Source organism: Cavia porcellus, unplaced genomic scaffold, assembly GCF_034190915.1.
Source record: "Cavia porcellus strain 051 isolate PalLab524CR breed Dunkin Hartley unplaced genomic scaffold, mCavPor4.1 scaffold_1, whole genome shotgun sequence".
In the NCBI taxonomy this organism is placed as follows: domain Eukaryota; kingdom Metazoa; phylum Chordata; class Mammalia; order Rodentia; family Caviidae; genus Cavia; species Cavia porcellus.
This window is the reverse complement of record NW_026947484.1, coordinates 241,669,313-241,689,191: the sequence shown is the minus strand read 5'-3', so window position 1 is coordinate 241,689,191 and position 19,879 is coordinate 241,669,313.

The following is a 19,879-nucleotide window of genomic DNA, read 5'->3' as shown; positions in this document are numbered from 1 at the left end:
TGCTAGGCAGCCGGGGAACACTGACCAAAGCCAACATTTAAGATGAACCGACTTCAATAAAATTGAGCATGATACAGCAATATGCCCCAAGATGGTTCTTGATTTCATTAGGATTTAACAATCATCCTCTTTCCCGAAGCAGTTACGATGACTTAAAAAAAAAAAAATACATTACTTAACCTAAAACTTTTCAAAATTTGGGGATAAATGAAGTAAACTTCATTTGTATTGCTGATACCATTAATATTTGGAGTAATTCAGATCATTGCTCAAGGCATATGTTTTAAAAGCAAAAATACAATCAAACAATATACTAAGATTTAATCTATTTTTTACTAAATTATATAATACAAACAGTAGACATATTATATAGGGAACTTTTTTGCCAACGTCAATTTTCATGGCTATTTAAATTTACTATAAGAACATATCAAATCTGTGGTTTGCCATGTAATTTATTTCAACCTCTCCAGTCGCACAATTAGTGCTGCCTCATCACTGTGCCCAGTGCCTATTTCTTAGTATGAAACTGTGGCAAAGGCTAAAGGCAACTTTTAGACGAATTTCTGGCTTATAGTGAAGGATTTGTGACAATCACTGATAAGTTATTCACAGGTGACTATTCCAGAACTGTGGTCAGCGTTCACCTCTTTTCTGGATGCATCACTGCGGGAAGAATATTCTTTCCAAATCTGATAAGTAAACACCAATTTTGATTATTGCATTTAGTCATCTGCTCTCCTATATTTAATTCTGCCGTGGATATTCTGAGCCTGTATTCTTTCCTTGTGTGTTTTTCTGCTGCGAACTTTTCTTCCATGTAACTTTCCACACCAGGCGGAGGAAGAGCGTCCCGGCCGATTTCACAAATGCCCAGTGAATGGCCCAGGCTCTGCAGCAAGGTGACTTGTACTCAGGCGTCTGCCCTGTGCACCGGAACCGCTCCATCTTACTGCACGGAGCCCCTGATGGACTCGAGAGCCCGGGTGCAGGACGTGCTGCCCAGGTTGGCGGTGGGGAGCTGATCTCCGGGTGCAGCGCACGAGGCGGTGGCCTAAGGAACGTGTGCTGGGTCATAGGCCGCCTCGGGAGCTGACCATTCCAGACTGGACCCCGTCAGCATTGGGGCACCCCTGAGGAGCTCTGGAGGAGGTTAAAGGAAGGATGTGCTCGGAGGCTCTCCAGAAGGTGGTGCCATTGTAACATGCTTGCGCTTGAGGAATTTGAGGAGATTTGTGTCCTGCTCCCTGTGAAAACACACCTATTCTGCAGTGTGCACTACCAACTACACTGGGACGCTGCCTCCAAGCTGAAAAACTTAAGTGTGAGTTCTCTTCTACTCTGTGTGTGCTTGAGTGCATGTATAATTCTCTTCATTTGGGGTCACTTGGTGGTGGATTTCCCTGGTGCCCCCCACATCTGGCACTTTGACACCTAGTGAAAAGGTTTGGTCAAGGGCTCAGGCCTGCCCAGCCTCTGCAGAGCCTGGAACAAGACAAGAGTTTCCTGAGTTTCATTTCAGCTTTGGGCTCTGTTTTGTGACAAAAGCCCGTTCCTGCTGCTGTCAGAAGCTGCCACTGGCTGCGTACCGTGGCCTGCAGTGAAGGCTGACGGAGAGCATTTCAGGTCTACACAGGAGGAGTGCTGCGGAGCTCCTGAATCACAGCTGCTTCTCATGTTTCCAGCTGCAAAGTGAGAAGTGCAAGCAATTAGCCATTTTCTCCCTTCGAGTTCTCCATGCAGATTAAGCAGTAGTGGCAGGATATTAATTACTGAGTATGGGAGAGACACGGGAAGAGGTAAGAATTCTCCTATTGAGAGATACTTTAACTTTTTATGATTTTTTTTGCTGCTCAATTCAATTTGCCTGAAACTTCTCCACTGACATGAAAACAAAGATTCAGGCGAAACCCAAGTTCAACTGTTCTTTGCAGAACCTCGGCGGGCACCCCAAGAGGCTGCGAGACACACGTTTGTAGTTGGGATTCTGGCAGCAGGAGAGGGAGGGCTGATGTCTGGTCAGCATGGTCAAGATGTTCTGGTTCAGAAGTTAGAAAATAAATAACTCCTGAGAGGGAGGATTCTTCAGCTCTGGGCAGCTGATGCGGCAATAAAATACATAGGCAGTAAAACACACTTCCTGTTGTGAGAGTTCACATTTCATATTGGCAAAGCGCATCTCTTAAATTCAATCTCATGCTTCCATAAATAAATCTGGCACCTTTTTAAACTCTTTTCCATCTGCTTCAGGATGAGGAGTGTATTATTGAGTACACCTCGGGGAGCTCCAGAAATGAAGAAAGGCTACTTGCGGAGCACACCGCTGCAGTGGGTTTGGCCCAGAGAAGCCATCACGAGACTGCCTGTGGTCAGGCCACGTTAGCAGGGGCCCTGACGGTGCCTCCCGCGCCTTCCACTTGAGGTTGGCAGGGTCGAGGCCTTGCCCCAGCTGGAGCAGGAAGGATCTCGGGTTGCCTCCGCTCGGGCACATCTGCAGTGCTCTTTGCCCTGATGCCCGGTCCGCTCTCCTCCCACTGCTGAACCTTGTTCCAGGATAATATGAGTTCAGCTTCCTAGAACACAGAGCAAAGCCCGTTAGAACTTCTACTACAGGCCACAGGATGAGGTCTGGTGTGCAGACGCTAGAAAGTTCACAAGGGCTGGCTCCTGCTTGCAGTAATCAGCGCTGTGTGCCTCTGTTTAATGGCTGGAGGCAGGGAATTGGTGTCATGAAGAAACAATTTGAGTTCTACTTTTCCTATAAACTGTGTGATCTGAGACAAGTAAGGGGAAAATTGCGCCCTAAGAGAGCTGTAAGAGGAAGGGAAGCAAAGTTCAAAGGCTCGCTTGGCACAGAGCCTGGCGCCAGGTAAGCTGTCCACTCCAGAAGCTGTGTGTTGGCCGTCAGGGACAGCTTTGGCTCACAGTTTTAGAGGGTTCTGTCCACTGTTGGCAGGTTCCACAGGCAGATGGAACCCTGCTTGGGGGGCCTCAGAGGCAGCCGGTTGGCTTACCTTGTGGTTTGCAGAAAGCGAGGTTCTGTGCCCGGCCCGGTTTCCAGCTCTCCTCAGGGATGCCTCTAGGTCTCACAGCCTTGTACACATTAGTCTCAGGAGTGTGGCTGTTTATTTCACAGAGGGAAGACTGCGAGCTGCTGCCAGGTCAAGAATGCACCTGACGGGTCTTTATCTGCCTAGTGGGGCCCAGTTCCTAGCAGCGTGGTGCGGGAGTTCAGCGAGCACCAGATTTGGGAGTCTCCTCTGTGGGCAGAGGTAGATGGAGGGTCACGGTCCCCACAGCAGAGGAGGCGGGGGCTCACAGCCTTTCTTCTGCCTGGTGCCGGCTCCTGCTGTGGACCGTGCCTGTGTCACTGGGCTGTGAGCTCTGCCTCGCTTCTTTTCCTGTGGGATTTTGCATCTGTGCTGACTATGGCTATCATTCGATGTGGAGTTTTTGTTGCTATTCGGTATTTGGGGTTTTTGTTTTTAACATTTTTATTTTATCAATAATAAAATAAAATTTCATAACAAAATGAGAGAGTAGCAATAGTTAATACGCTGTACCTTTGTCTTCGAGTAGTTACTCAGAGCACAGGACATAGATCTCTCGTACAGGGGCAGAACAAACAGTAGCACACAGCCTTCCTTTCAGTGAACTAGGAGAAGCTGGTAGATAAAGGAGGCAAGTTAGCATGCATTTTAAAATATTTTTGAAACAACAGAATAGGTAATTTGGTTATTTGAATTTTTCCCTACTTCCTATTTATCTATTGCCTATTTTGCTCTTTATTATATATGTAGTTTTTGGGTTTCAACCAAAATGGATAGGCCCCTCTCAGCTGCACAAATAGCCAATAAACACCTGGAAATGTGTTTTCTTATCTCACTGAGTATTGGCATCGTGCTTCCAGGGAAGGAGTGAGCACTGTTTGAGAAGTTCCAACAACTTTCCCTTTTTTCATAGTTCTTGGATTCGCCCTTGCGTCCTTCCACTTGCCCTGGGAACTCTGCTGCAGTTATCTCGGTGTCTTCCCTGGCTTCGATTTTGGGGTGGCTTTCGTTTGGCTTTTTCCTTCAGATGTTCTCAGGGCCTGGGGAATCACCGCATTTTATCCTTCTTTCCTTTAGGAGATCTTGTTGATTAACGCAATCATTTCAGTCTTGGAGGCCTCTTGGCCCCTTCAGTATCTCTTTGTGTCGCGGCCTTTTGATTTATCCCCAAGCTTTGTTAAGCACATTTTCCCTTGCTCCTCTATCAGGAGATCAGTCCAAACTCTTCTGCAAGTCCTTCCAAGAGGCCAAATCATTTCCACTTGTTCACTCCTCTTCAAGGCTGTGCAGAGGAGGCCTGGGGCTACGCCAGCCCCGACCTGCCCGATGGGTCCTCCTCGCTTGTCCTTGCTCAGATGTTTGCACAGCCAGATGGGAACTGTGGGAAGGATGCGGGGTGTGGGTCTCCTCCGGGGGTCCCCCTTGCTCAGGGGCTGGAGTTTGGGCACAGCTCAGGGGCAGAGACACACCTCAGGGCACCAGGGGAACCATGCGTTGCAGCACCATCTGTCCCCTCTCAGGGCAGCTCTGCGCACAGCCCATCACACACGGGCTCCAGCAGCTCTTTTGATCCGAGAACTGCATCGAATCATCCTGACCCTTTGAGGAAGATATGTAACCTGGGCCAAGTGGAGCCAGATGACTTTTTATTACCACGTATAAAGCAATATGAAATGACTTTATGAGTTGTAGCAGAACATCTGTTATTAAATGTTAGAAATCTGACTTACTCAGTTCGAGCAAGCTGGCAAGCAGCCCCTCTGGAGGAATGCCTCGCCTTGGGGGCAAAGAGGTGGTGTTTGCCAGTGTGTTTGGGAGCGTCCTGTCCTTACCCTTGTCACATGGCTGCTCCTCTGGTTGTGGATTGATGTGGTCCCTACTGAGCACAAGGACTTCCCTGGGCAGAGGGCTGGCCGGAAGACGTGCCACCTTCTGCTGCTTCTGAGCACAGGCCATCATACCCAGGGCCACACAGAGAGGCCTCCAGGCTGCCACAGGCAAGGAGGTGGACACAGAGGAGGAAAGTTTCTGGGCAGACCTCTGAGGCTGGGTTTGGGGAAAAACAGAGTGTTGGAAGAAAGAAAGTGTCAGGGGCTGGACAGGGGTGGCCTGTCGAGTGTTGGCAGATTTTGGTCCCTGAAGCCCACAGCACATGGAGGGAGACACTAGCAGACCAATGTCACAAAGTGCTGAGGTCCCATCAGAAGAAGGTGTCTCCCGCTGCCCAGGAACCGAGCTGCAGGGGACGAAGTTGGTCTGAGATCATGAGTGGGATAAGTGGACAGCGAGGATACCTGAGAACACAGGTAAGAGACGATGAAAGCCTGTCTGTGGCAGAAGGCAGGCAAAAGAGCACGCATGGAGGAGGCTGACCACAGAGGAGCCGAGGGATGCGGAGTCCGGTGCAGAAAGAAGAGTGAGAGCCTTGGCATCAGAGGGCCGCTAAATGGACGTCACTTCTCCACACCCCAACCCCTCTGGAGAGAGTCTCGGCCTGTCTTTCCAGGGCCTGTCCTTCTCTGTCCTCCGCTAGCTCTGCATTAGGAAACCCAACGTGGGAAGGGAGAAGCAGGGACCCACCAGGGGGGAAGCGGGGCTGCTGGAATAGCGTCTGTGGGAACAGTGCATGCACTCTGAAAATCTTGCTCGGCACTGCTGCGGGGAGGTGAGCGAGACGGGGATGGATCTCCATGACTGTGAGCTCAGGTGTCTCTGCAGACAGAGAATCACAGAGAGGAATAAGGGAGGGTCAGGGCTCAGCTGGTGCCTCAGAGTAAACTCTAGATAGATTAGAGATCAGCACGACTCAGGGCAACAGGGACGGAGCTGAAGGGATTCTGTGGTTTAATTAGTGTTGGGAAATTCTATCTCAGCATCGGGAAGAAGCTAGAGGCCCAGAATGGGACATGCTGACAAAACTGGTCTGCTTAGATACTCAATACCAAATAGATCACACAGGGACATGTGCAGCTCAGTCATGTAAGTGACATAGAGCTGATTCCTGAGCGCACCTGAGTTTTTAAGGACAACGGGAAACAAGTCTAGCCAGGTAGAAAAACGGGCAATGAATGTGAATAAGTACTTTTTATTGAAGAAATTAAAGGATCAATATACAAAAAAGGTTTATTACATCACCATCAGAGAAATTAAAATAAAATATGGTGCGTTTTTTCAGTAGAGATCCAATTAGAAAGATTAAAAATACTATTTTTGTGAAAAGGTAAGAGATTACTACTCAAATATATGATTGGAGTTGAAATGAAATATAAAATAAGACATTTTTGGTGTTTAATTTAGTGATATGTATCAACATGTAAGTGACAGAGTCTTCAATCTAGCAAGTTCTCTTCTGAAAATTTACACTAGAAAGATTGACATACAAATGGAAAATATAAATAAAGTTTATGGCATTATTGGTTAACAAAATGAAAATAATAAAATATAGAATAGATAAATAGTGATACAAAATTTTCTTGAGCTATTAAAACTAATGACCTAGGCCTTCATCAAAATGTAAAACTATTAATAACAAATTATCCAGAGAAGTTGTATATTATCCCATTCATTAAAAAATATATAGATGAATGCATGTATTTCTCCATAACATTGTATATAGGTATATTTGCCAAAATGTTACTGATGTGTTTGTTTGGATGAGATTTTAGTGCATTTTTTAATATTATTTCAATTTTAAAATAGTCTAAAAAATTAAAATTAAATAAATAAAATAGTCTATGAAACATTTTGCCAAAATAATCAAATTTTCAAATGAAATAAATCAGAGACCAAGCTAAGAGGGACAGAGACGAAGCATGGTAAGCAGGAGAGAGGGAGGGCAGGGAAGAAGAGGGGTAAAGTGTGCCCAGAAAGGCCAGCGCTGCTGAAGGAGGCGTCCTGACCCCACTGCTGCAGGGAGAGGGAGGTGCTGCGCTGGGCAGGGTCACTTCCAGGGCCCCTCAGGGCAAGGGCAGCATGGCAGAGCTCGGACTGTTTTCTGTGGGAGCACCGCGGAGCAGGAAGCAATTAAGGGCAGACACGGCTGGAGAGCCTGAGAAATGGGCACGGTTTTCTAGCTGCCTGGTGCACGGCCAATGATGGACCCGGGATAGAGGAAGCACCAGCTTAGGGTGAGGGAAGGAGGCCATGGGAGAATCGTGCGTGGACTGAAAGGAGGGTGCTCCCAGGAGAGCGGTCTCTAGACATCGGCCAGCTCCGGGAGGGAGGCAGGCTCGCTGCCAGCCTCCTCCTCCTCCTCCTCCTCCTCCTCCTCCTCCTCCTCCTTCTTCTTCTCTCTCTCTCTCTCTCTCTCTCTCTCTCTCTCTCTCTCTGGATGTGGTGTCAGAGCGCTGGGATATGGAAATAGCATGCTGATGCACAGGGACTTCTGTGATGGCGAAAGGGAAGGGATTCTCAGGAGAAGCAGAGGTCTGCATCACGACCTGAAAAAGTCTGTCCTCGGAGGCTGAAGAGGAGAGGGTCGAGAAGCCAGAACTTCTCTTGGGTTAGCAGCAAAATGACCTCATTATCCTATGGCTTCAATATTGGCAAAAATAGTGTAAGTTATGCCTTGGAAATAGCACAAATAGACTTTAGCAAAGGATTTGAAGCGAGTGGAGGAAATTTAAACATCTGCTCAAGAAAACTGAGTTTCCGTTTTCTAGGTGTGAGTGAGAGGGCAGCCAGCAGGGCCCAGCTGGGTCAGACGGAGCCCAGAGAGGAGGCAGCCTTCGGGCTGCTCGTGCTTAGTGACTGAAGGTGGACCCTGCCCTCAGGTTCCTGCAGCCCGTTCCTAAACTTAAGTCCTGGGACAGTGATTCTCTTTGCTAGGCGTCTGGAAGATCTGCCGAGATGGTCCAGAAGACGTCACCAGCGGCAGCTCAGGACAGTGCCAGCCTCGTGGCTGGGTCTTGACTCATAAGAGAGGCTGTGACGCTCCCTCCTCTTCCCGACAGCCAGCTAGGAGGCTGCTCCTCCCTCACATGGTTGGTTTCGACCACCTTCCAAACACCTGCCAGAGCACGAGAAACGACTAAAAACCATCTTATGACTTTCCCACGGCTTGACATCCTGAACCACTGCCCAGATCTACTTATCTGTTTCTTTAATAAGATTTGAAGCAACTCCTCCAACCAGCCCTCATGCGAGACTCAGACAGGACGTGAATTTGTACATGGATTAATTAATTAGTCCACTCTCAACTTGCATAGTTTTACCATGTGCCGTGCACGGTGGATGATGCCCAGTGATCGTCATGTGCTTTCTGCATGCTTGGCTTAGTAACCGATGTCTCCAAGGGCCTGAGCGAGGGCAGATGAAGGAGAGAAACACGAAACAGACCCTGCACGTCAACCAGTTCCACAAGACACAGCCTGGCTGGGCGAGGTGATGGATGTGTGCTGTCGACTTGGGGCGAGCGGTGCCAGGGAGACCCGCCCAGCAGAGCAGCAGCCAGTGTGACTGTGTCCCGGCCTTGTCTCCTGCCGTCCAGCACAGCTCGTCCGGTCCTCTGGACTGGGAGACAATCTGCAGCCAGCGTGTCCAGGGCGCGAGCCCTGGTGCCGACTCTCCTTCCCTTTGAGTGTCAGGATTTGTCCTTGAGGGAACTAGAAATAGTTCGTAGGCTTACAGATCCATTTGAGCTGGATTGTGCTGGACCCTGTCCTTTTCATGGAGTGCCTGTCTCAGGGCTGACAGGAAGGCGGATGCAGGCAGCCCCACTAGCTAGGTGTCCACGCTTTCCTATCTGGAGCCCAGCGAGCCAGAAGAGAAAGTAGACACACTACAGAGACCAACTGAAGGGTAACCGATGCCTTTTCTCAAACAGCGTAGTCAAGGAAGAACAAGCTGCGTGTGGAGCCAGCTTCCCCTGTGGTGTCCTCCAGCCGTCTGTGAAACGAGGGCAGAAAGAGCGCAAGAAGCTGGATAACACATACAGGCATCCAAAACAGCTTGTAAAACCGGCAGCCGCTCGGTCCTCATCCTAGTGTGTGCCACGTCATCTGGGCACCAGCCTGGTCATCAACAACGTTTGTTGTGGAATCATACAAATAGCAACGGAGCTCTTCTCCAGCCCATCTCCTTATTCACATAGTCCAACAATAACATAACTGTAGAATAACACAGCCTCACTTGTAACCAGCCACTCTGCCTCCCTTCTGAGCTTTAATTGTTCTCATAGAGGCGTCTTTATGCCACAGAGATATCACAAAGATAGTGGTTTTCAAGCCAAATCCACCATGCTTGCCCAAAGCCAGTGACTCCTTCTGATGTCTTGGTCAGCTGTCCACATACTCACAAACTTCCCAATTTAAAAATAGTTCTAAAGCTCTGCTCATAACAGGTTTCTTTGGAAAAGAACAAAACACACATCTCAGTCTGGAAAGAACGGCTCATTAAAGTTCCAGATCGGTGCAGGTTATCTCGTTTGTGGTTGGAGACTTTCAATGCCTTTGGCTGAGTCCTCCTACTTTAGAACTCTCTCCCTAATCTCTGCACGCCTTCCTGTTCCTTTATCTGTTCTCATGCTGTTTGTTGCTTTGTCTCTTCCTTGTTATTCCCTAGGAAAGATATCATCTAATGTTTTGTCACTCTATATTAGCATGCCTAAGAAACATTCTGTAAGCTTCTTATTCAGCAAATCTGGGAATTATATTTTTAATAGGCTCTACAGGTGGTTCTAATTCCAGTGGTCTGAGGTAAATAATTTTAAAAACAATTTGTCAGATAAACAGCTTCGAGGAGATACCATCATTACAAATAGCGTATGTGCTATAATATGTCTGTAAGCTGTGTATCTCCTAGCAGAACCATGAGTCAGAGACTGGTACGGGGCTCACCATGCCCACTCCTTTTTCCTCTAAGAGGTCCGGTTTCCTCGAAGTTCCTGAGTTCCAGTCTGTGAACAGAAGACGCTCCCGGAAACCTTCCACGTGTGCTCCTCTGTGCTCTGGTCCCTCTTGGCTTGGGTGGAGTCAGTGCCCACAGAAAACCTGGAAGTCAAATGCTCAAACTCATGGGGGCTCTGTGTGGCATCAGAGGAGAAAGCATCCATATCTGATTGAGATTGCTGGCTAGCGCTGTTGCAAGGCCAAGAAACAAATCTGTTCTTCCCAGGCACTGACATGGCGGACATTCTCACAGCAGCTGACATTTCACTTCCTGGTACACTTACAGGAGAAGTGCCAACAAATCTGCATTCCTGTAGTGGTGGCACAAGGACATGTGACGGCCTCTGATCTCTCAGGGGCTTCCAGCTGGAAGACTGCAGAGCTCATAGTTTGCGTTTTGGAGACATGATCTTGCTAAGTTGCCTGGGCAGGACTTGCACCTGGGTCCTTCTGCTTCAGCCTCCAAAGACCTGGGTTACAGCTGTGCACCACCACTCAAGGCTAGCCCATGGGTTCTTCACTTTTCTTGTGCCTCAACTATCTTTGGCAGCTAATGTTTGGATACCTTGGAGAAGTAGATGTTTTTAAATGCTGAAGATAAACCATATAGTATCACAAAGGAAACTAATTTGGTTGAAATATTTAACAAGTCTTTAAAAAGTGAAATTTATATTATTTTTAGCAAGTTCATATAGATAACAGCACAATTAGGTAATGTCAGTGAGCTCAAAGTGGGTTTTACTTCTCATAGACCTTTCAGGGTAGAGGCTAACTAGTCTTACTTCCCTTGAATGAAATTTTGAATGGTAGGACTGTTTTTGTCAAGGAAACCCACACATCATGTTGGTCATTTGCTCAATATTGATGTTTATGATGGCTGCAATGTAGAAATCTCAATTCACAGAACCATATTGAGGTACTTAAGATGTTAGGTTACACAGATGGCATTACCAGGCCCGGAAGACTTCTTCTTTTTTATTTATTTATTTATTCTTTTTCATTTTTTTTTTAATCGGTACCAGGGATTGAATTCAAGACTGCCTGCTTGCAAGGCAGGTACTTATGCCGCTGAGCTAAATCCCCAGCCCCTGGAAGACTTCTAAGGAATACCAAAATTCTATGATATTTGAGTGAGACTACATGTAGTAAGATGTTTGGTTTAAGATCAATGAGCTCACATTTTCTAGGTCACCATCTCTGATAGAGAGGTTGTGTTCCAGATGACAGGATAGCCAGAAGTTGGTGAGGGAATGATACCAGCCTTGGGTCACCTAGAAACTGGCTGGCAGGGTTGCACAAAGGCACTGTGCATAGTCCCCTGCTTGGTCTCATAACCACTGTGATCTAAAGGAATTTGTGGTTTACCTTCTGCAGTCTTTAAGCACTGCACTCCACCCTGTGCTGTTAACTGTTATGTGGACATCGGGCTAGAGAATGATCTATCTCTGAAATGCTCACATGTCACCTTCCAGCTGAGGAAGACCTCTCAGGGCTCCTACTGCTTTGGCTGGACCAGCTTCCCCTCTGGCTTCCCAGGCAGGTTACACAGCAGACCTCTAGGGTTCACTAGACTTTATTTCCCCTGAACAACCCATTGGAAATGCGTTTCCTTCCTTGTTCTTCATTTCACAAACCTCCTCATCCTGGAAACCGTCATTCCTTTCTCTATTTGATGAGTTTGACTGTTTTAGATACCTTTTAGATAAATGGAATCCTGAAGGATTAGAAGTTAGATTTCATGGTAAATGTCCTTACTGTAATAAATTAATAAAAAATAATAAAACACGACTTTGCCCTGGCTGGATATGTTTAGTACCTGATTGTAATAATCACAGAGAGGTAAACAAGTATGCCCAGATCCATTAAAATATAACATAAATAGGTGTATTTTATATATCAACTATAACTTAATCTTAAATAATTTTGAAGACTCAATAACATCATGTGATAGGTTGATACTGACTTTTATTGATGACATTCTTGAACACTGCTCACACTGTCATGGCTTATTTCCTGCATTTTTAATAAAAGCATGTGGGAAATTTTAGACAAAGCCATGAACAAAAGGGTGTTATGATCATTAACCTTGGCCTGCCTGGACTGGAGGCTCCAGAAGAAGTCACTGGATTGTGAGGACGTGGATCGAATCAGTGAGCTAGTTTGGTCGTCTGCTCACAGTGGGTGGTCTACTAGGAAGTGGGTTTCAGCTGGCAGCGGCTCAAGGGCGCTGACTTGGGGCAGCAGCTGGTCCCTGGTCCCTAGCTTTTTGGTTTTTCTCATTGCCAGTCAGTCAGCAGCCAGCATTACCCAAGTCTTCCTGCTCCTAAATAGTCTAACTGACTCTGAACTTGCAATCAAGATAATACAAGACTGTTAGGGTTGAGAACAAAATAATATTAAATATATGGATCTGTGTGTCCTATGAGTAAATGCACCTACTGTACCCATATCTCCATGTAGATATCAGAAAAGATGAATTTCCTGAGGAGATGGTAAGGGTCCCCAGGACATGTCAGATACCGCTCTGTGTTCCCATGGGTGTCATCGTCACCTGCCCCCTTCCTCTCCTCCTTAGCTTCCTTCCTCTTTTCTGACCACAAGACAGCAAATTTGCTCAAAGCACCTCAAGGTCATGGTTGGAAAACAAGGCACAGTGTAAGCTCAGGTGTCAGTGACTCCTTCAAAAGTCTGTGATGTATCTGAAAATGTGAATAATTTCAGTCTCAAGTGCACTCAGAGATAAGCAGAGCTGGCAAACCCAACAGTGGCATTTCTTCCCATTCTTCAGGTTCCAGCTAATAAAACAAAGGATGATATTTCTTCCTGTCAACACGCTGGCATCCTGATGGGATGGCGGCCCTGCGGGTAGGCAGAGGCCAGAGAGGTGGATGTAGACACAACGACACAGCCCTGACTGCTTTGCCAGAGGAGCAAACATCCGAATGTTCAAATCTGCAGGTGGCTGTGTCACTCTTGATGTATTTCCTGCTGTCTGCCTCGTTGGTCATATAAAGTTTATAAATCTATATGATGGTGGAGAAAAGTTGGATGGGAGATTTTGTTTTAAGAAGAATATGCCTTTGGGGCTTTTAGACAGGGCAGTATTGAGTTGTCTGTGTCTCTGTTTTATGGCTCTAGATAGTCCATTCTAGCTGGATAAGATTTGGAGATTTATGTGGACGTCAGGCTAAAGAATGATCTATCTCTGAAATGCTCACATGTCACCTTCCAGCTGAGGGAGACCTCTCAGGGCTCCTACTGCTTTGGCTGGACCAGTTTCCCCTCTGGCTTCCCAGGCAGGCCCATAACTTGAGAAAGTGCACACTGACAGCAGGGCCAGACAAAAAGCAGAGGTGTGGAACAGGAGCATCCGCTTTGGGGAAGGACAGGGCCGTGGGGTGCTCAAGGGCCTGGGAGCCCGTGGCTGCACTAACCCTGCTCCTCTCTGAGCCTGACTTCTGTGACTTCCTGCTGATGTGGGATCCCACAGCATTCCTGCACAGCCCATGCCCGTCCTAGGCTCCTAAGGAACCAGCTCCCACAGTGAGCACTTGCTGACCAGCGCTGCTCAGCTGCCCAGGCCCTGGGCTCTGCTCCGTAACTGCCTCCCTCCCTGCCTCTCTCCTTTCTCTTTCTCAGGTAAGGAACCTGTAGAGGCTCCCTGCTGGTTCCTATTCTTTGTCTCTTTATTTCCCCCTCAGCAGCCCCCTTTCCCAATGCTCCCCTCCCCCCCCAAAAAAACCCCGAAAACTAAACAAAACAAAACCCTTGCACATAAAACTCTGCATTGGTATCTGCTTCTCAGAAGACCCAGACTGATGGCCAGTGCCCTGTACAGTTTCCCCTTCTTACAATAATTCGGTGCCTGCATGTAACCAACTCCAAAGGTGGTATTACGGTGGGCTGCTCCACGTGTTCTGCCAGCTCTCTGATTTATGGGCTGTGCCTCCTGCCAGGCTGGACCAATTATTGTGCTTATCTTTTTCGCCAAAGTGGCTCAGAGGGCGCATGACTAAAGTGATCATCTTCCCGTGGGATCTCACACACTGACACATGGAGAGAGAATTATCTTCTCCCCATTAGAACCCAGCAGACAGTAGGAACCTAAAACTGCTGTAACCACACACCTTCCTGCAGAAAGGGCCGAGAAAGGGAGGTGAACGGCAGAGCTGACCAGGGGTAGGAAGCTGGGGGTAGGGTATCGAGTGAGACCCAAGTCCAGGGGTGCTTAGATCTTTCCACGTTCCTGTAGGTTTTCTTTTTTTTTTTTTCAAGGCTGAATTCAACTATGTACCTTTGCCTTCTAATTTTTTTAAGAAAAAACTTCAAGGTTTGAATGAAGTTTCTGTTGCTCGCACATGAAATAAATTCCAGTAATACGATTACTTTCCAATAATCTGATTCCATAAACTCGTTCTATAAGCTGAGATGGATTTAACCTCAGAAGTGGAGAGAAATGTAAACGAGGGTGAAATACCAAGCAGTATCAGGCACAGAGTAGGTCACCAATTAACACTTTTTGCTGATGGTGTGGAAACATAAGAATAGGGAGAACCAAGGTCTAGGGCCAAGGGCACAGTTTTCACAGAGATGTGATGGTGCACACTGACAACAGGGCCAGACAAAAAGCACAGGCGTGGAACAGGCGCATCCACTTTAGGGGAGGACAGGGCCGTGGGGTGCTCCCAGGACAGCCTGGGAGCCCCAGGTATCCAGGGGTGCTTAGATCTTTCCACATTTCTGTAGGAATGGTATCTCATAGGCGCTCCGGAAACACTGTTGACCTAAACTAAGAAGAAGATGGAGGGCTTTCATACACACGTGTTCCACCAGATTGTGTCTGCAGCCAGTGACAGGCCAGGTGCTGAGGAGAGCATGCCTCCAGGACCACGAGCCACAGGGGAGCTGTGAGGCTTGGGTCATGAGGAGAAGAGTCCGGGACATTTGGAGGGAGTAGGAACACAGCAGAGTCATCCTTTCCGAGCGGGCGGCAGTGGCTGGCGGCCCCTGTCTCTTCCACCATCTCCATCCTAGGAACCAGACCAACATGCATGGCTCTCCGGGAGGACCCATAATTTGGCTCCCACCAACCGAGCTCTTCAAATGCCTCCAATGCCTACTTAGTGGGAGTGAGCAGGGATCAGCAGGGGCTTGCTCAGGGTGGTTTTCCAGCCCCTGCCGGGTTGAATGGGTTGAATAGCTGAACTGATTTCCGTAAGTTCAGAAGGTCAGAGTCCCTAGTGAACCGGGTGAGTAGCATCACAGCTGTGACTCAGTGCTGGCATCCTTCATGGTCATAGCGATGGTGACCAGCTGTGAGTCAGTCCGGCTGAGCTCACACCCAGGGTGACAACTGGAAAAGAGCCTGGCCAATGCGTGAAGACGGCTGGGATGGTGGTGGGGATGGTGGGAGCCCTGGCTGGGGGCCTGCTGCATTCCCATTTCTGCAGAGGTCTCATCCTTCTTACACTGAGATAGCCAGTAAACTGCCTTTACTTCTCACCAAGGTATAAGCAGACAGCACGGGAACTTTACATGGACCCTTAAGTACTCTGTAGTTTTTAAGTCCATAAAAGAGTATAATTAAAATATTCATGTGTTCAATGTACTGTGTGAAGGGGGAGGGTAAAGCCCACAAGAAGATGCTGCGTGGTGAGGGAACAGGGCAGTACCCTGAGCAAACGCATCAGTTAAGCGACCCAGGGACCGTGTCACAGGCCCCAGGGGTGGGAGAGGCTCCGGGGGCAGAGGCAGCATCTCCTGGAGAGAAGAGGAGGACAGAAAGCCTGGCACTGCCCAGGCTTAGCTTTCTGGGCTCCCTCTCAGAACCTACAAGCTCATATATCTCAACAACAGATTTGTGCATCACTTTCCCGGGAACAGCTTGGCAGTTTGTTGAGAGAAATGACTTTGTTTGTCCCAGAGTCACGGGAACTGTGGAACTGTCAGGCGGGACAGACTTTTGGAGAACACGTACAGCTAACACTTTGCCTGGTCCCTCAGGGCCAGATGCTTGGCCACCTACATCTGCTTTGCTCCTCCATCATCTGGAGCCCTGGGCTGGGACCCACGGCCCTCCCTCTTCTGGCCTTCCCACCTTCCCCTTGGAGAAGGCACATGCTGCTCCACGCTGAAGCCTGCCGGGTCCTCGTAACTGCTTCCTCCTACCTTTCATGAACAGGCAATGGAAAAAAACCCAGAGCCTGACCTAAGCCAACACTTTTTGTCTCCCTGCCTCTCCACAAAGAAAGCATTTCCTTCCTTTATATTAAATGCAATCAACAAACAATCACAGAATGAGATCTGATTGGTAGTGTTTGCCTGCAGAGCTGATTCAGACCCGAGCCTCCTAGGCCATCCTCGAAGGAGCTCACTTTCTAGCAAAGGTTAGACGGAGGTGTGCAGCACAGTGGAGAGGAGGCATGCAGGGAGCCCCAGGCAGGGCTGCCTGGAAAGCTGAAGAGGGTCATCATGGAGAGGTAGCCTTGAGCCTGGCAAGAGTGAGTCTCCCAGGTCTACGGCAGGACATCGGGCACAATCCGTACTGCAGTTCGGGCGGATGGCGAGATGCCTGAAGGAAGCCGAGGGCCAAGGGCTGCGGCACGTGAGTGAGCTGGCGGCAGAGCCCTCCCTGAGTGCGGCTTGTGACAGTCACTTTGGGTTGCCTGTCTGCCTGCAAACTGCTCCCCGTCTGCTCCACAGGGCAGGAAGCGGGTGCCTTTCCCCACTACCCGGAGCGAGACAGGCCTCTGGCAGGCGCTCTGTGGAGCCAGGGTCTGCGGCTCTGGCTTTAGCATCTGCAGAAGAAAAGCAGAAGAGGCTTCATTGGGAAGGTGTGCGGCTGGGCTGAGCCACGTTTCCGAGCTGGGCGCTGCCTTAGAAGGGCTGGGCCACATGCGGTACAGACCCTGGTGAGCAGGGTCACGGTTGGCTGGTGTCTGCTGGTTCATGGCACTGGTGGAGTGATCTGTGCTCAGCACTTCTCTGGGCTCCTGACCCGGACCTAGGGCTAGGCGCAGCCTCGGGATTTCGTTTGGAGGACTGTGCACGGCATGCTGCTGAGTCCAGATCTTTCCAAGGTGTTCACAACGAATGCAGCAGATTCCTTTGCTGCTGCTGCTTCTTATTCTCCTCCTCCTCCTTTTCCTTCTCCTTCTTCTTCTTCTTCCTCTTCTTATTCTCCTTTTTCTCCATCTCCTTCTTCTCTTTCTCCTCCTCCTCCTTCTCCTTTTCCTTCTTCTTCTTCCTCTTCTTATTCTCCATCTCCTTCTCCTTCTCCTCCTCCTTCTCCTTCTTCTTCTTGTACCCAACAGATTCATGAAATTACTTTTAGAATTGCAGGCTGTGATTTTAAGTGGGGAGGAATCTGTCTTGGAGACATTTGCAGTTCTTTGAATGTTCGTGGTACGTTGCAGCCGCTCCTCTTCAGCCCAGCATGCCTCTGATTCAGTCAGGAAAATCCCTCCCAGCTTTATATCACGCTTTCCCGACACTTGGTGTCGCACATGCTGGCACACAGTGTGTAATAAATTTATGGAGATTAACAGCTGTGTAATGAGAGGTCGCTGGCGTCGCCTCTGGCCTTGCTGTCCTCTGTGCGCAAACCACCCCTTCTTTACCAAGTGCCTGAAGCGGAGCTCCTGTGGTCACCCACTTTCCCTCTCCTGCTCGCGAGAGGACTCTGTGCCCCTTGTTGTCCACTGTGATTAGAATGTCGTTTGCTTGGCCGCTGCCAGAGTTTTGTTTTGCTCCGCCTGGGCTCCGTGGTTTTGGCAGATAGATGCCAGTTGCTATTTCTCAGTCACAATCGGTGACTCATCTCCAGCACCTCTTGATTTAAAGTGAGCACAGCAGATTGGACTTGTTAAATCAAAGAGAGCCCAGAAAGCGAAGCCAATCTTTCACAGTCACTGAAGGGCTCAGTTGTCTGTGGGGCCACAAGCACACTGGAAAGTGGGGCAGAGCAGTGTAGAAGTTCTTAACCTATTAGCAATTTCACAGTCGTGTCTGAGTTGGGTGAATAATTACATTTTGTAAGAGTCTGGAAACGGTCACAATGCTTATCAAAATAGCATTAAATTATGCAGTAGTAAGGAATTGGTCCCAGGAATCCCAGCCTTCATAGAAAGCAAGACGCCCTTTTCTTGTTCACATGTCAGGTAAAAATGAGAGGGTCCGCTCACCAGCCAGGGACCCACATGGACCAAGGGACCCTCGTCTGGTCCTCGCAGCCGTAAGAAGAGGGCGCAGTGAGTCTGCATCAGCTTTTCACCCTCAGCCACGATACAGCCCTTATTTCTTCTTGCATTTCCTTGGTCAGAACTAACTGCATGCTCCTCCCAAGTTTCAGGAAGAGGGATGCAATTCTCTAGGCACTTTAAAGCCCAGGAACAACCAAGTGTTGGTGACGCTTGCCGTGTTGTCCTCTTCTGGTCCTCAGATGATTGCTTCACGTTTCTCCCCACACATAAACCACCTGCCCTCTGACCCGCAGCCTAGTGCCCCCGAAGTCCTTCACACACGCAGATCCGTGTCTGGAGTGTCGGGGACGTGGGTGAGTGTCTCGTCAGGTCTGGCATTTCTTCTCTCCAGCTGGAGACTCATAGCCCAAGAGGACTAGGTGATGACGAACAGGCTGGAATGCCTGACAGCTGCTGCGCAGCAGAGAAGCAGCAGTCATTCTGAAGCTTGGCTGGGCGACACTTGGGCTCCTGTCTGAGGAAGGGGACTGTCCCTTGATTAGGCCTGTTCTTCTCTCCTTAGCACTCAGTTTTCTTTGGCCTCTGGGTGTGATTGCTGTGTCCTTTTTCTCCATTTGCATGCCCCTGGCCACTTCTGACACGGGCATCTGATCACATTCGAGCTTTGCACACGGAGAGGCATTCTCAGACTTTTTCCTGTCATTCCGTGTTTAAATCAGCTGATTCTTTCCTGAGCACTAGCACTTCCCAAATATCACCACTTTTAGCACTCTATCTCCCAGGGCCATAATTTCACTAAGTTTACGATCTATTTCTCATATTCTGGTAGCAATTATTTTAACTAGATATTTTTGCACTGCACCCATGAATCACCATCTCGCTCGCACTATCAGTATCTTTAGGAATGTATTATATGACAGGCAAGTGCATGGTGCATATTGAAAACTTTTTGTTTGATTTTCTGGAACTAATTTTACACTAAGCAGATTAGATAAGGTTATGCAGTAACAAATTAACAAGTCTTAGCTAGATGCACCAAATTCTCTGCTCATGAACACTTCTAAACTAACTGTTCATTAAATATTGTAGACATCACAGAATCCAAGGCACACGGAGTGACTGCTCTTGGGTTTAGAGAAGGAAGAACAGTAAGTGTTTATTAAGTACCGAGTATGTTCCAGAAATTGATGGGTTTACATATATTAAAGTTGCTAAGTAATTTGTAAAAAAATCACGGAGCTAGGGTTTAAGCACAGCCTTTTTCCTGATTTTAAAAGCTCATGTCTTTTGTATTTTCTTTCACTCTGTTAAATCTCTACATTTGCCATTTTGAAACGTTTGGTGCAGAAACACTGACTTTAAAGAAATTCTACAATTTTCCTGCATGTACAGATCTTCCAGGGATTTTATTAAAATGTGATTCTGATGTATGACAATGTAGTGGAGACTCCCTATTTATAGCATTAGATGATGCTGAGGATAGTACTTTGGCTTTTGGATCTTACTAGATTAGTATTAAATTTCTAAAGCATTTTTATAATAACCAGGGGCAAACTTTATAAGGCTGTGCAGATGTGAAGTTATTCAAAGCAATATCTTTCTGATCATCTAGAAATAACTTTAAACTACATACTAAACAAGCAATAATTTAAAAGCAGATAGGCACATAGGTGATAGACTCATGGGTAGGTTGACAGTTGTCACTGGTTAAAGATTAAATGCACAGTAGTTTTCAGTGTTA